The 17,167-nt window shown below is 48.4% G+C and overlaps 1 pseudogene; it reads left to right on the top strand.

Moving 5' to 3' along the window:
* The window catches only part of LOC146202690 (uncharacterized), a 303,761-nt pseudogene that overhangs the window by 251,023 nt on the left and 35,571 nt on the right, over positions 1–17,167 (top strand).

Genomic DNA, 17,167 nt, shown 5'->3' with positions numbered 1-17,167 from the left:
GCAACATTAGACAGCCTTAACATACACCCTATACAGAAGAAAAACGTTTGGTGAAAAGATGTATGATGTCTTCGTCAGCCGGTCACAGACGCCCTCGCTTCCGCAATGTTGGTTTCTTCGTGCTAGAGCGACATATTTGTGACGGGCCATGGAGCCATTCAGGGTGCAGTTTGCACACCGATATTAGTACATGAGAACGGAAGGCAGGGTTTACTTTTTATTGCGTTTGAAAATGGCAGGATAACCGAGCAGTCTTTTGTCATCGTCGTGGTTGAATCCATACTCCGAGGGAACCTGTGTGAGAGAAAAACGAGAGAAAAATGAGATGTGGAGGGAATAGACACATTCACAATGTATACACATGCAAGCGATGGGAACACCTCGGCGACTAAACTGCGGCGGCGCGGCAAAAAAAAAAAAAAATGGAAGCGTGTTGGAACCGCGTCGCGGCTGCAGATACAGCAAGCGCTTTCTCTTGCATGGAGAACATTTTTCCAGCATCGCACCCTTCTTGTGGCCGCCAAGCGAGGAAAATCTGACGGGGCGGGTTACCGAGGATCGCTCCTATTTTTTCTGCACAAATTCTTTCGCAGTAGTGGTGCCGGCCTGTTTTCCAAGCAGTATATATAAGTGCTGGGCTACTTTCAGCTAGCATGTGTAGTGATATGCTTGAGGCATCTGTGGACACACCCTCATATACCTTCCCCCTGCACTTGACCTGCTTCATACATGACAGCCCTGCATTCAACTACTGCTCAGAAAATAAGCCCACTCAACTATTGTGAAAAAATGTTTGCTGGAAATATGCGAGGGAACCTCAGTAAGCCGTCCCCAAGGGTACTTCACCTAGCGGTCACAAGAGGGGTGCGCAGCTGAGAAAAGGTCCATTATTGTGCAGCAGGCCAGGGCGTCGATAACTGAGGGGACGTTTGTGAAAAATCACGCTCAGAAAACTTCTCCATTTTCGCTAGCATGGTCATCAAAAATGGTAGATAAGGGGGCTTTGTGCAATCGCAGGAAGCTACTGCAAAAATGTCCATTATGAGACATGAAATTAAGCTGCGCCAACTGGCCTGAAGTTCAAAGCTGTGTGCATGATTCTGTTAAGCGGTTTTACTGGAGGAGAAAGGATATGACACAGTAATCAACAACGCAAGCTTTCAACGCCAGATAACTCTGAAGGACATGTCCCAAAACTAGACCGAACTTAGGTATGCCTAAATAAGAGTGCAAGGAACAACAAGAAAACACACAGAAGAATGGACGGACACAGGCGCTCAATAACAACTGAAATTTTATTTCGGAGCACAACATATATAAACATGCATAAAGGTGTGAAGCCAAGTTGATGCTGTGCGATCACCGAAAACAGTCTATAGTAATCGCCCTGGCTCCACCTCTGTATGCATGTTTATATATGTTTTGCTCGGTAATAAAATTTCAGTTGTTGTTCTTCGTCTCACAAGTTATCTGTAGCACTGCAAAAGACAGAGGAGTCCTTGCAATTGTGCTCCGAAGTGCCTCTCGCCCCTGCACACTATAATAGAGAATTGTGCTTTTATACTGTTACCCCCGCCAATTTGGTGGCAAGAGCCGCGTAGGAGCACAATTGCCTATTGCAGTGCGCGTGATCCTGATTACACTGGGGTGCCTCTGCCTTTCGCAGTGCTGCAAGCATCTTGTGAGACGAAGTATAGTCAGCGGCAGTGTCCATCCATTCTGTGTGTTTCGGTGTTGTTCCTTGCGCTGTTCTTTAAGAATGCAGTACCCACTAGCCCGGCATCTCGCACTTGCAAACTTGGGTAACCACGAATATTGATTAAGTAAGTGCCATAAGAAGTCAATTGTTACGAGTTTAGTTAACCACCAAATTAGCTTGATTAAACTGTATCCTGATGTAAACAATTGCAATTTGAAACCACCTCAATATCACAAAAAGCAGTTTTAAAACTTCTAGTTCACCTTCGCTGAAATACATGCTATACGTATGGGTGGTCACTCAAATGCAGTCACGCCTGCTGATCATAGAGATTGGGACCACTCGAACCTCGGACTCAACACTGTGCTCACTATTGCGACGCATGCTGATTAAACGAGTACCGGCTTAAACCCACAATAAGGGCAGCAAAAAGTTTGAAAAATGGAACTTACAAGCACCATGCGCCGGTTTACGTTGACCGCTGCCGCCGCACTTGCTGCTGTCGCCCACCATTGACATGCGTAATGGAGTCCGAAGCTAGTACACGGCGCCACCGCAGCAGCAGCAACCTTTCAAGTCCATACTTGTTCTCAACGCTGGCCCAGCGAATCTGCTAACGTGATCTCTCCTCCGCTGCTGCTTTTGGGCAGCCCAAGACTGTTGCAGCACTAGAAGATGCGTACCTCTTGCTTTATCCAAGCTCCATGTCGTCGCTGATTGCAGAGTCGTCGTGAGCTGTGCCCTTAACAGAATTCTGCCGCGTCAGTTAATTTAGGATTACGTCTTTACAGGGGGTAGTTCAATGCAGTGACAACGAAGGACTTTGCTCGCACTTATCTATTTGCATGTTGTGTATGATACAAATATTTACAACTCAAGGGCAGTGCAGCCCATCGGCATGAGACCGCTCGATGCTTCCGCGTCCGAACAGGACATCGCTTCTGCTGGAATAACTCGTGACCCCACGGAGCCTTGAGAAGAGTATGTGTTCACAGCCACCATGTGCTCGCCGTCGAAAAGAGGCACGCATTTTGGGCTCCCTGGGTACCCCGCCTTGTGTACCCCGCCTAGGCACTGTGGAAGCTACAGCCAAACTGGTTTCCGAAAGTCCGGCGAAAAATGACTTCATGCTGTGAAGAAAAGAGTTCCGGGGAGCAGCAGGTTCTTCTGATTGTTCCTTACCCCACCTCCATCATTGGCGCCTGAGATTCAGTGTGCAAAATTCTGATGTTCACTGGAGGGGCAAGCTTATCAGGACAAAAGAGCATGCGTCACCTTTGCACTGTGTCATACGGCGAGCGAAGGAATCAACGCCCAGTTTCCTGAATTCTCGGAACTAGAAAGGATAAGTGACCACGTGAAAGTATTACAGGCTGTGCATGGCTCCGCAGCCAGCTAGTTGGTCTTTTGTAAGTTTTCCACTCAACTTATGCTCGAAGGCATCGTGTCGCACAATGCTGCTGCAAACACATGTGTGCTGCATTGAAAAATGCGAAGTGCCTGGTGTGCGGCGTGGCGGAAAACATGCATGCGTCGTGTTTCATCACAAAAGCGCCCAAGAAGCGGCGATTGGAACCACCCGACAGCCTGGTGCAGCAAGTACGAAACACGCCGAAGCACTGCGAAAAAAAGGAGCCCTGGTAAACTAATAACAATAGAGCTAGCTCTTGGGGCAGTTTGTACACCTTAAAACTAAAAGAACCTGCTGAAATCGGAACGAATAAAAAAATTATGAATGATGACATGCAAAAATAACGTCTCCTGCAATGTTAATACAGAGCACGACGACACGGTGTACGCATTCTGTTTTCTTCCCTTTCCAAACTGATTAGCCCATTTTTGAAAATTGAAAAAAAAAAAAAGAATGAAGAAGGGAGCATGTGTGTAGAACAGTAAGATCAAGCAAATGAAAACCTTGGTCGAGGCAAGACGAGTTATTTACCGTATTCGGATGGCCCGTGGAAAAGTGTATTTATAGGACAGACAGGCAGGTAGGTCGTTTGCAGAAGCATAAAAACTCTCTAAAAGAGCAGACCCAGGAATATACAGGGCGTTGCACAATTACCAGCGCGCTGTAGTATGCTCCTCCAAACTAAACCGCAAAATCCTCGCAGCTCAAATTTCGCACAGGAATGGGATTTTGCCGTTAGTATTTTTAATATTAAAGTTGTTTGGCGTACTTGCCTGATTCGATCAGAAGTCATACCATCAACAAAATGCCATTTCTGCCACGTATACATATATATTATACATACGTGTGTGTGTGTGAGTCCATTTGTAAACTAAGAATGTCCGACTGACATACTTTCCGCGGTACAGTAAATGAGGGTGAAGAAATCCTTATTTTCAGTGTAGCTGGTCGCATTCAACAAAAAACGAGTAGAAAGAAACAACTTTTGATGAAATTTGTCCTCGAGTGTCACAGCTTTCAGCTGCCCACCAGCCTGCCTCTAGTTAACGCTATAAAATTAAATAATTTCAAGCCAGCATGACACCAAAGCTGTAGACGCGATAGCGCCTTTAACACGGCGTTTTCATTCCGCGGATTCTTGCCGTTAAGAGACGCAGAGTTTGGCAATATGATTAACGCCTTTAGTTTGCTTTGTTTGGAGGAACGGAAGGTGCTGTATCTGCCTCACTTCTCGGTGAACGGCGAACTTTAAAATGAAAGGCATAAAACCGGAGGTAGAGCCGCCCAAATCTTTAACTGGCGTGCGCATGACGACCTCCTTTTCTATGCTCCTGCGCCTTAATAAGGACAATACTTGACAGATGATCAAGATTACGCAAGAGCTTGGTGAGCCATTTCTTATACTTGACTTTTCGCAGGTTAGCTGCTCTGTAACGTTCAGAATCACAGAAAGTACTGCCGTCACGATCGTCAGTTAAGATTTCGGCAGCTGTACATATGTAGTTTGGTTCCAATCTCTGTCGCAAACTAACCTTCAACATGACTAGCAGATGGATGCTGAATGTGACGCGAAAGGATATGACACCACCATGAAAGCTGTATAAGGAATCGATTTTATCAAGATTTTAATATAAATCAGAGCATATATTTTTCCACGAGTTGCGAGTTTCGGCGACGACCATGGCAATGGCGATGCCTTTTCGGCCGAACGAGCTGTATGCGCTTCAGGTAAAATCAAATATGTGCATAATTTTGTTGCTGAACACAACCAGCACCTCTTTCTTTCTTTTCTTTTAATCCACCTTCCTTCGAAGCTTCCAAAGCTTCCCCTTACGGTGTGGTTCAGGATTCTACCAAGAAGTGTGACAGATACTGTGCCTTTTCTTTCCATTAAGCAGCTTAGGAAATACGTTTGCAGAACGGCCCGTGACAGTTCGCTATGCAGTCGGAGTGGCTCCACTATAAGCCTGAAACAGGCTGTGCACTGCCAGAGCATTACTCCCACAAGCAAAATAAAAGTATCTGCTGTTTCATTACAATTTAGAAGCAGTTTTGCAGTCATGACGTCACCCCATAGAAACCATGACACCTGCAGCTTGCAGTTCCTGACTGTGGAGAGTAAACATGGAGAGGGACCCAAACGCCGCCAGAGAAAAACGGTGGCGAAGGTGGCACAAAAGGCGTCCCCTCTCTGAAAGCGACGGTGCAGGAACGAGACATGATGGGACAGAATTCTGCACGAGCGCCCCATCGTGACATGTGCCCAAACTAATCACACCGCTGTCTAAGGGGCACGAACACACACACAAACGCTGGTAGAGAAGGTAAGTAGGGTTACAGTAGGGTGCAAGTTTTCTAAGAGGGGGTAAGTGAATAGGGACCTGCTTCCAGCAGGTGCAAAGTTACCCCCAAGGCCTTCTAAAGGGGGTAAATGACCATGCTATGCCCTTTTTACCCCTTTCGTACACCCTTTTTTCTTAGAGTGATGGATATCAGCAAGCCGTAAAAAAGCGTTAGCTATAAAAATATGTGCTGTAACCTTAGATCATGTGTACTAGGCTTTGTTTTAATCGCGGGACACTAACTGTAAAAGAACACTCGAAGAAAGGGTTGACCCACAGGTTGGCCGCACTCCGCATCTGTCTCCATTCTACTTCCATAATGACTACTGTTGCAACCATTAAACGCAGTTTCATCATGGCAGATGGCTTCACGGAATTACAATCCTCGCCAGTTGACCGTTCACGTTTCCATTTAGGACGCGACGCAGGACCACACTGTGAGGATGAAAAACGTTAGCTGTGAAGCGATAAGTTTGTTTTGTATCAGAGTAATAGAAGGCAGCCTTAACGTCAGGAGCAATTGGGGAGGTGCTTGTGTCAAAATAACTTGTGTTTTGCCTGGTAGCCCACGTTGTAGAAAATCAAGGGGGACGGGCAGTGAGAGGTAAATAATGGCTGATGAAGCTGATGACTCATAAACGCAAAAAAGCTGCGTGAGGTGCACACCACATTGCGTGGAAGGGACTGCGCGCACGCACGCAGCCCCCGCCTCCGCCCGCCCCCCTACACACACACACACACACTAGCGCGCGCGCGCGCATACGCACACAAGCCACGTAATGTACATTGAAACTTCTACGACGCACGTACGACCCTTTAAAGGCGAAAGCCATTTGGCGGCCGTCGGCGGCGATGGCGCTCTGTCGTGGTCACGGTGCAAGATATATTACATCGCGGTCGTGGTGCTAACTGGTCTTCACAGCTGCGGGCAGATGGCGTGCGCGGTATTCGACGCGCGGCTGTGGCCGGTCACGCTCCCCCCTGAAGACAGAGGTAAATCCATCGTCTACGCCCCCTACGTTCCCATAGAGACAGCAGAAACGCTAAAGAGGGAGAATTAAGAATGTTTCTCACTTTCCCGGCATGGCCTAGTTGGTTAGCGCCCTCGGCTTCTGAGCAGAGGATTAGGAGGTCGGTTTCCAGTGGAGGACAATTTTTTTTTTTTTAGCGTTGTATTCTAGTCTGGTTTGCTATGTGGTTTCTGCTGGATTGACTTTGTATCTGTCTCGTTTGGCCCACCTCTGTGGACGGCACTCATGAGCCATGAAAGGCTTTCGTGGAAGCGGGCGCCCAAGAATATGGCACAACGCTTGGATTGCTTTGGTCTGGACCGCAGGCTGAAGACACAATCAAAGGATCAAAGAAAAATACCTGTAATATATTTCAGAGGATTTTTGCTTCCTGTGTTTCGTTCAGGCCAGTAATGTGGAGGCAGCATTTACTATGAGACGCCAAGCCATTTCATGCGGAGTACGGTTTACCGGCTGTGGCTAATGCAGAAGGTAAAACCACAAACTTGAATCCAGGGTATAAGGAGAGAAAGAAGATTGCTACAAGGTATTAAAGAACACTGGACAAACGAAAAAAGAACGGGGATGGGGGAGGGGAGGGGGTAGCCCCAGTTTGCAATTTGAGCCAACGTCTCGACAAGTGGACTTGTCTTCGTACACTTGTCGAAATGTCGGCTCAACTTGCGAACTGAGGCTTCCTCCCCTCTACCCTTGTTCAGTGCTCTTTCAAACTTGAATCCAGTATTAACGTAAAGACAATTAACCCTGTCGATGCGGTTGCAATGATTTCAAAGCAAATCCAGCGACTGAAAATGGACAGTATGGGATATGGAGATTTCAACACCGTCAGCATATGCCAACGACTCGTCTCCTATGTCGGCATATTACGTGCCGGTTACGCCGCACTGACTCGAAGTCCACCAAATTCTTACAGTCCGTCGATTCTGAGACGCACCATCAAAGAAAAGGGGCTCGAAGCCCGGTAATTCGCATCGAGAAGTAGGATATTATAAAGCAGCGTGCGTATTTAGTGTGGTCTCGTGAAAACGTGATGAGGAAACAAGAAATCTGTTCGTAATTTGTGTGACAAAATAAGTGTTAAAGAGCTAAACTCACATCACGAAGGCCACCTACCACCAGTTGGACGGCAAGTTCGAGACGGAGCCCGGGAATGGCCACCAGCGGGACCAGTACCTGGCGGAAAACCAGGTCGAGACGTTCCTCATCGCCCCACAAAAGGTGAGAGCAGTACCGCAGACAGGTGTGTTTGACGGGGCGTACTGGAAGAAACGGGGCGGAAGAATTGTCTGGCGGGTCATCTTCGCGCCCACCTTGTACATTTACAGACATTTTGCGCTAAACGATTTTACCATATAATTAAATGCCTTCTGCTATAATTCTTAAGACAGTTAAGTCAAGTTCTGCAATTCATTCTGTGCTTTGCTAAGAGAAATAGGATTTAGATTCACAAATCCCGTTCATGAATAACAATGGTCTGCGATGGGCCGATGGTTTAGCTTTTGTCTCGTTGGCTGCCGTTACTATATACAGGAGTCGCTTAACTATGAACTATTATACAATTACTACCCAGGCATATATATGAACAGAGTTTGGCCACAGTTTTCTGCCGCGAAATCGTCGGATCTGCATGTATAAAGACGTTAGTATGGCGCTACGGACGGCGTTTTGAAGTAGTTTTAACGTCGCGTAATTTTTGCACGGGGATATGAAAATGTTTAAAACGGGCCACTCGTGGGTGACTCCGTGGGCAGCCCCTAGGCTCTATGGCCTCCACTAATTACGTTCTGGTGCCGCTGTGTTACAGAAAGAGACCTCCGAGGAGAGCCCACAGGCGATTCGAGAGAACGACAACTGGCGTCGGTCGACTTCCAAGATGTACAAGCAGGTTGAGTGCTGAGGCGCCGACAAGCCGTTCGCCAACATCTCCGAGAACACTTTGGCTAAAAACATGGGCCTCACGGTATGTGCACTGCAGGGCATGGCACTGCTTGCGAGATCCAAACTGTCACATTTCTCCAGCTATACACTTTTGCGCTCGCAAAATTTGTGTCACAAAGAACGAAATACGCGCATACACATCTCTGACACGTATATGCAGTGTGAAGGTTTCGCATACACAGTGCGTTCGTTTCTCGTCAGAGTCAGCGCAGTAACTATACATTATTACTGTTGCGAGAAAACCTCCGTCACCAGGCACTCGAACTCGTTTTTCCATGAAAGCCCTAAATTGTCAGAGTGAGGTGCATTCGCGCCCAGGGATCTCGATGGCTGAAACTGATCGGAAACCTGGAACAGTTATTCTGGCGCAGAGTTGAATTTTCCTTTTCAGTTGTAAACTCCACTAATTGGAAGTGTTTCGTACCAGCGCTACTGCATGCAGAGAGGGCAGTTCAGTGTTTCCAACTGATTTCTTTGCCTATAATTATTTTTTGTCGTTCTGACCATGCGCACCCACAGCGATCTGGCAGAGACCATTGACATTATCAATATATAGTCGAAAAGCATTCCATTAAAGCTGACGATCGTAAAAACCAACATGGAATGGTCTGTACACGTCTATTCAGCACATGTGCTCACAACAGTTCCTGCTGATGCAGGTGAGCTTATATAGTCAGCATAGTGCCACGACGCGATAACAACCGCGACAGCATTTAACGAGCCATGCACGCTGCTCTCTCTGGCTTCATGGAGAAAAAGAAGGCCAATTGATCTGCGGCGGGGCGTGAGATCTACAGCACGCATGGTGATGGTCTAGTTTTCTCCATGTTAGCGCGCACAACTGCCAGTGATTATAACTGGACCGATGCGAAAATGCAATGTTTTCTTCAAGGGTGACTAAAAGTAAATCGATAAAGATGAGGAGCGAGACCATGGTAACAGGTGCTCACGTTAGGTTGTGTTTGCAGTGTGGGCTACGCCGAAAGTGAGAGCACAGATGTGTTTTCCAAATACCAGGGCTACAGTGACGTATTTAAGCACGGTAAACAGCGCGACTCTGTAGTTACTGTACTTTGACAACGAACGAAAACGAAACCGAAGAGATTTTATGTCATGTAAGACGTCTTTCACTTCCTCCGCAGTGAGACATTCATTTTGTGTTACTAGTTGCGCACCCTGGTCTTTCGATTCGATGGATACGATTTTCTTTTATTTTTCTATAGACCGAGCTCTATACGAACTAAACAATAATCAGCGTGTATGTATTACGCTTTGGGGTGAAACACCACTATTGAAGACGAGGGAACACGAGACATGAAAACGACGAGTGCGCTTTCTGCACCTGTGTCTCCTTGTGCACTCTTTCGCGCTAATATAAAGCTCCACAAACTGGTCCACATTCCTTCCCCTCTCCTTGAGGGAGCCAGGCGCAAAAGCAAACCTTTCATCGAAGCGAATGGAAAGGAATTAGAGAAAGCCATCTAAAGGAGCCCAGTGGTTCCAGCGCAAGCCGTAATGATGAATAACGTCGTTTAAGCAGTGACAGCCAGTATGTTATGCTGAAGGGCCTTGCATGAACACTACTCTCTTTCTCGCCCTCTCTTTCTTCAAAAAAAAAAAAAAAAGAAAGGAAAAAGATAGACACGGACAACCTGAAAACTCGAGCACTTCCTGGTTTCAGGGCTAAGTCTTACACGTATTTTTCGTGTCATATACCGCATGCACGTAAACGTGAGGCACGGTCATCTTTTCTTTTTCTTCGAGTTTTTAAAATATTTCGTAAAAAGTACGAAAACTTTTCATTGCATTCGCTATATCATTCCTTAATTTTTTTTCTCTGTAGCTTTTCTGTGTTTTTTTTTTTTTTTTTAGTGAATGTTTCGTTTTCTCTGCGATCACAACCATATATAGCTCATTCTGCGTGAGAACGTTTCGTGCCGCGTATGCGCGTATAAGGATAATGAATCACTGGCTCTTTTTGAAAGCTGCTCCTTTTTTCTGGCTGTGATACGGGCTGTCAGAAGGACACAATGGAATCGCCTCACGATTGTAAGTAGTGCCGTTACAAAGCGAAACAGCCATCGACAAACGAATTCTAAAGTGGCCGTTAAGTGTATCTGTAGCAGAGTACAATGGAACGATTCTTCTCCTTAGATTAATTCCGTTTGCCCATCTGCTGCATTGTGTAGCAGACCTGAAGGTGTCATTGTGTGGTAGCACTCCAGCCAGAGACAAAGGGTGAAAAATAGTCAAAACACAACGGAAATCGAATATTAAAAGCGCGTTTATGGTGTTCCTTCCAATCCCTATCCTCCCTGACTGTTCTGCGTTGGTAGTGCTTTATTCATTTTTCTCCGAACTCCAACCCTATATTTATTTACTCTTGGGTTTTAATTGAATTTGTTCAATTAATCAGGACACTAACAGCACGCGGGGACTATCTAAACATTGAGTGCACCAAAAAACATCAAATGGCGTGCAAGGCACGCCATTTGATGTTTTATAAATATAAAAATAACATTTGATATTTTATAAATATATAAAAAATAACAGCGCCTTTAAACTCGCTACTTCTGTTCTCTGACGTAATGTAGCAACCGAAGTTCAGAACTGTCGAGAAGTAGCAAGCTGTTGAAAATGATAGCTGTGTTCCGTATGATATGATAATGCTATTAGGCTTACATAGCGTCTGAAAACGCCTTGACCTTCATTTCATCCCTAATCGAGAGCATTTTGGGCATTCCGTCCTATGGGTAATTGATATGTTTGGAAAACTCAGTCATGTGCGCCGAAATTTATCAATGCATTTGAAAAAAAAATGGTCAATTTAAACTTTCTTTAATTAAATATATTGCATGTAAACCGGCTCAATGATTGAGAAATCTGCAAGCCTATAATTTTTGTGAAATAAATGCAATAAAAAAAACGCCTATGACGCAATGTATCAACTCTGCTTTTTTAAAAGCGAAACGCGGAAGGTCGAATCCACTGCCCTAATTTTTCTCTTTTTTGCGTTAGTGTACGGGATCTTTTTGAACGTAAACAAAATTTTAAACGCGTACTTAAGATTCACTTTTAAGGGCACGACACGATAGTGTTAAGGTGTTTGTCATGATCCCAACGCTACCGTTGTCCAAACGGTCCCAGATGGCAATGTTTTGTTGCTGAGCAGAATATCATGCCTCAGGTTGGCCTTTGCCACTTGAAATAGGATCCCTCAAGATTTCAATGCTCCCACTCACTACCCTGTCCAAGACTTCTTTGTTCCGGATGACCATGAAGGGTTGTGGGAGGCCCCGCGGAATTTCGTGCTCTAGTTTGGCCTTTTTCATTTTCAATAGGATTTCTCAGGCTTCCAATGCTGCCATTCGTCAGCCTGACCGTGTCAGGTTGGGGAAGGCCCTGCGAATTCATGACCCAGGTTGGCTTTTGCCACTTTCAATGGGATCCCTGAGGATTCCAATACTGCAATTCACCAGCCTGTCCGAGACTTATGACCATGACGGTTTGTAGAAGGCCTAGCGGAGTCACATACCCCATTTGACCCTTTGCCACTTTCAGTAGCGTCTCTCTGAATTTCGATGCTGCCTGTCCTACACATCTGATCATGGCAGGTTGCGAAAGGTCCAGTTGAGTTTCATGCTCAAAGTTGGCATTCGCCACTTTCAGTGCCATCCCTCAGGATTCCAATGCTTCCATTCACCAGCCTGTCTTAAGGCGCTTGACTATGGCGGGTTGTGGGAGCCTCAGCAGAATGTCATGCTCCAAGTTAGCCTTTGGCACTCGCAATAGGATTCCTCATGATTCCTCTGCTGCCATTCATTAGCCTGTCCTAGACATCTGATGATCCCGGTTGTGGAATGCCCAGCTGAATTTCAGGCTCCAGGTTGACATTTGCCATTTTTAATAGGATCCCTTAGGATTCCATTGATGCCATTCACCAGCCTGTCCGAGACATCTGATCATGGCGGGTTGTGGAAGGCCCAGCAGAATCTTATGCCCCAGGTTGACCCTTTCTATTTTTAATAGGATCCCTCGGGATTTCAATGCTGCCATTCGACAGCCTGTCCGAGACGTCTGACCATGATGGGTTGTAGAAGGCCAAGTGGAATCACATGCCCCATTTGCCCTTTGCGACTATAAATAGGATCCCTTAGAATTCCAATGCTGCCATTAACCAGCCTGTCCGGGACGTCGGACCATGGAGGTTGTGGAAGGGAAAGCTGAATTTCATTCTCCAGGTTGGCATTCGCCATTTCAACCACATCCCTCAGGATTACAATGTTACTATTCACCAGCCTGTTCGAGACTTCTGTGTTCCGTTGGACCATGGCGGATTGTGGGAGGCCCAGCAGAATTTTATGGACCAAGTTAGCCTTTGGCACTCGCAATAAGATTCCTCAGAAATCTATTGCTGCCATTCACCAGCCTGTCCGAGACATCTGATCATGGCGGGTTGTGGAAGGCCCAGCTGAATTTCATAATTTCATGCTCCAGGTTGGCATTTGCCATCTTCAATCACATCCCTCAGGATTCAAATGCTACTATTCACCAGCCTGTCCGAGACTTCTGTGTTACGTAGGACCATGGCGGGTTGTGGGAGGCTCAGCAGAATTTCACGCTCCAAGTTCGCCGTTGGCACTCACCACAAGATTCTTCAGAATTCAATTGCTGCACTCACCAGCCTGTCCGCGACATCTGTCATGGCGGGATGTGGAAGGCCCAGCTGAATTTCATGCTCCAGGTTGGCATTTGCCATTTTCAATCACATCCCTCAGGATTCCAATGCTACTATTCATCAGCGTGTCCGTGAGTTGTGTTCCGTAGGATCATGGCGGGCTGTGGGAGACCCAGCTGAATTTCATGCTCCAAGTTGGCATTCGCCATTTTCAATTACATCAATCAGGATTTTAATGCTCGAATTCACCAGCCTGTCCGTGACTTCTGTGTTTCATAGGACCATGGCGTATTGTTGGAGATACAGCAGAATCTCATGCTCCAATTTAGCCTTCGGGAATCGCAATAAGATTCCTCAGAATTCCATTGGTGCCTTTCACCAACACATCCGAGACGTCTGACGATGGCGGGTTGTGGAGGGCCCAGCTGAATTTCATTCGCCAGGTTGGCATTCGCCATTTTCAATTACATCAATCAGGATTCTAATGCTCAAATTCAATAGCCTGTCCGTGACGTCTGTGTTCCGTAGATCCATGGCGGGTTGTGGGAGACCCAGCATAATCTCATGCTCAAAGTTACCGTTTGGCACTCGCAATAAGATTCCTCAGAATTCCAATGCTACCTCTCACCAGCCAGTCCTAGACATCTATCTGACCATGGCGGGTTGTGGAAGGCCCAGCTGAATTTCATGCTCCAGGTCGGCATTCGGCATTTTCAATTAGACCCCTCAGGATTCTAATGCAGCAAGTCACCAGCCTGTCCGTAACTTCTGTGTTCCGTAAGACTATGGCAAGTTGTAGGAGACCTAGCAGAATCGCATTCCTCAAGTTACCCTTTGGCACTCGCTATAGGAACCCTCAGGGTTTCAATGCTGTAATTCACCAGCCTGCCCAAGACGTGTTTGCTCAAGGTGACCACGGCGGGTCGCGGGAGACTGAGCAGAACCATGCACCCTAGGTTGGCTATAGTGCCAATTCTGATTGGATGACCCACTGGGCCACGCTACATAGGCGTCCATTCGTTACTCCGACGCTGCTCACGCTATAGGAACGGGCGCCTATAAAGCTGAGCTCTAAGTATTTAGTTATCCCTGATGAAGTACAGCATTATTCACTTTTGCCGCATGTGCCGTCGTTTGTTGATGACCATCCGCCCAAGCCAGCAAGTTTGTTTCCGGTGCATGCAATACAATTCAGCTTATATAGCATCGTCAGCACCAGAAACCATTAGAAGGGGGCGGCACGTTCCTTTGAAATTCGAGTGGCGTCACAGAGCAAGATTGCTCTCCCCCATTCGGCAAACCTGATGGCCTTGAGACGTTTGAATAGGACGATGTTTTCAGTACAAACGCATTGTGCGTATAATGCCCTAGTTTTGTGTTTTTACTTCCAGCTGAGGTGCCGGTCACAGGACACAAGGCCGGAATCGTCATTTGACATTACGGTGCGCTGAGATGTGCCTATGGTCTGAAATGTGTAGGGCTCGTGGCGCGCTGCGCATTCAAAGGCCGCGCCACTATCCCAATGCCCCCTGCGCGGTGCCTGTTTCCCTCTCCCCGCTCGTTCGGGGATAACCGGTTCCGCGCGAGGGGGCTATAAAGGAAGCCTCGCGCCGCCGTCGCTCTCTTGGTCTCTGGCTCCTTGGTCCCTGGCTCTTCGTTCCGGCGCTCTCAACGACCCGCAGCCACCCGGACGACGACACCGACTTCGACGATCCCCGATCCCTGTGAGATTAAAGATGTTTATCATACGGCCCACTGTGTGTTTGTCGTGCGCATCCCTCGGGCAGAGGAATCGCCCACAACTGACGCCCAACGTGGGGCTGAATTAGCACCCATGTGGACGATTTTTCTGCCAACGTGGCAGCGCACGGCAACACGACGGGCTGGTCCTTTGTATGTTAGGCGCGACGCCATTTTGAGTTTAGGGCTATCGTGTCGGCAGATGACACGGAGTGTAGTATAGTAGTGTTTGTACAGTGTTTTATTTTGTTTTGGGTTATGCGTGTGTTTGTTAGTGTCGGGCGGTTTGTGTTTTCATTTTTTTGTGCATATGTTAGTTTTATGAAGTGTTTAGCCTTTGTGACTAGCCTCTTGATGCGGGCTAGGTGGTAGTCGTGCGCGTTTAGGCTCCCGAGCGGCCTTAGTTGTTGAGTGCAATGCCTCCGAGAAAAGACGTGCCAGATAGGGCCGCCGCTTCGGACGCCAGTGCGTCCGGAAGTGAGGTAAAGGACGCGGTAGAGTCTGCGCAGGTTACCGATGCGGCCGCCCTGATGAGGCAGATGAACGAGGTGTTGTCGGTGTTCACCCTTCAGCTCGGTTCGGTGGCTAGTGCCAACCAAGCCACAGCTGCGGCGGCAGTCTCGCGTCCGCGGATAAATGTAGAGGTTCCCTCCTTTTCCGGTTACACGGACGTAAAGTCAGTCCACGAGTTCCTGCAAGAACTCGAGGATTATCAGACGGCACTGGGTTCCCCAGACGACGTGGTGCTAGCGCAGGTAATCCCCGTGGCACTTGTTGAGAGCGCGGCGCGGTGGAGACGCTGCCAGCCGGCCTTCCAGTCGATGGCAGACTTCACAGATCGCTTCCGCGCCGAGTTCTTGCCGCCCGATTACGAACGCCGGATGCTTGAGGAGCTGGCGTTGCGCACACAGCACCCAGAGGAGAGCCTCCTCGAGCATGTACGCGCAATGCAGGAGCTCTACAAGAGGGCAGATCCCACGGCAACCGATCTTGAACAGGTCGCGCGCGTGATGAGGCAATACCATCCGCGCTTCAAGCCGTATTTGCGGGGACGTGGTTTTGCAAACCTCGAGGCCCTAGCAGAGGAAGCGAAGGTAGTACAGGCGGATTTACTCGCTCAATTGCGCTACCAGCCACCCCCCAGGCCAACCGAATCGCTAGAGCCGCGATGCGCCTGAGCCGGAGGCCAAGACTCCGCGCCGCGCGCCAGGGGCGCAGACGTAATGACGGTTGGGCAGGAAAGGCCAGCGGAAGGCTCCGATATTCCTCGCGCTCTTGACCCGTACGCGTTCGAGCAGCGGCGTCGAGCTGGGCTCGCCAGCGACGTCCGCATAGGCGCGGAGAGAGGGGAAATACGTCTCCAACCGCTTCGTGGAACGCGGCATCCCCCGACCGCGCGGCAGGTGAACGATCGGCTTTGCTGGAATTGCAACCAGCCGGGCCACGTGGCACGAGAGTGTCAAGCAAGGCGTACGCAGGGAAACGCGGACCGCCGGCGGCCATAATTGGTAACACCAGCCTGTCGCCGTCGGCGGGAGAATTTCGTGGTAGCCACGGCGGAAAATGGGAAATGTACTCCCAGGCTGCGTCACCGGGCGACCGCCCCGGGGGCGCAGAGGCTTTTGTCCCCCTCGCCTGTAGAGCGCAAGGAATGTAGTCGCTCTCGAGCCCTTTTATGCTAGTGCGGTTAGTTGGTCAAAGCTACTCGGCACTCGTTGACACGGGCTCAACTCTGTCATTGGTCGGTGATGATGTTTTCGAGGCCTGCCGTAGATGTAACATCCGTGTAAGGCCAGCAGAAACCCCTTTGAGCTTAGCAGCAGGGACGACAAAAGCAGAAGGAGCGGTGCGTCTGGTCCTGCGTTTTGATGGCAGGAAGCGGAGGCATCGCTTCGTCTATCTGCCCGGCTTAGCCATACCAGTTATTCTGGGAAGAGATTTTCTTTCGAGCGAAGGCATTGTGCTTGACATGGGGGAGAACGGCTATCGCTACAGCCCCTTCACCCCCCTCATTCCCTTTGTTAGCACACCCAAACAGGAATGCGTCGCTGAGCGAGCGAGCGTTCACGCTTTTGTGGCAGAGGGCTCCCCGCGACACTGAATGGTAGCCCATTAGAAGCAATTATCGCGTCCTTCTCAGGAACCGGTAGTCAGCGCCGAAGGCTCGTAGAAACTTTACTCCCGTTTTCGGATTGTTTCACAGAGAAACCAGGCAGGACCGACTTGCTTCAGCACGAGATCGAAACGGGTAATGCGCGCGCTTTCAGATGTAATCCGAGGCCGAGCCCAGCTGCGCGGTGACGCCGTGGATGTGGCCGCTGCCGGAGA

This window comes from Amblyomma maculatum, chromosome 1, assembly GCF_055883805.1.
Source record: "Amblyomma maculatum isolate TAMU_Amacu chromosome 1, ASM5588380v1, whole genome shotgun sequence".
In the NCBI taxonomy this organism is placed as follows: Eukaryota; Metazoa; Arthropoda; class Arachnida; order Ixodida; family Ixodidae; genus Amblyomma; species Amblyomma maculatum.
Note: the sequence above shows the minus strand (reverse complement) of the source record. Positions and strands in the feature narration are given on the sequence as shown.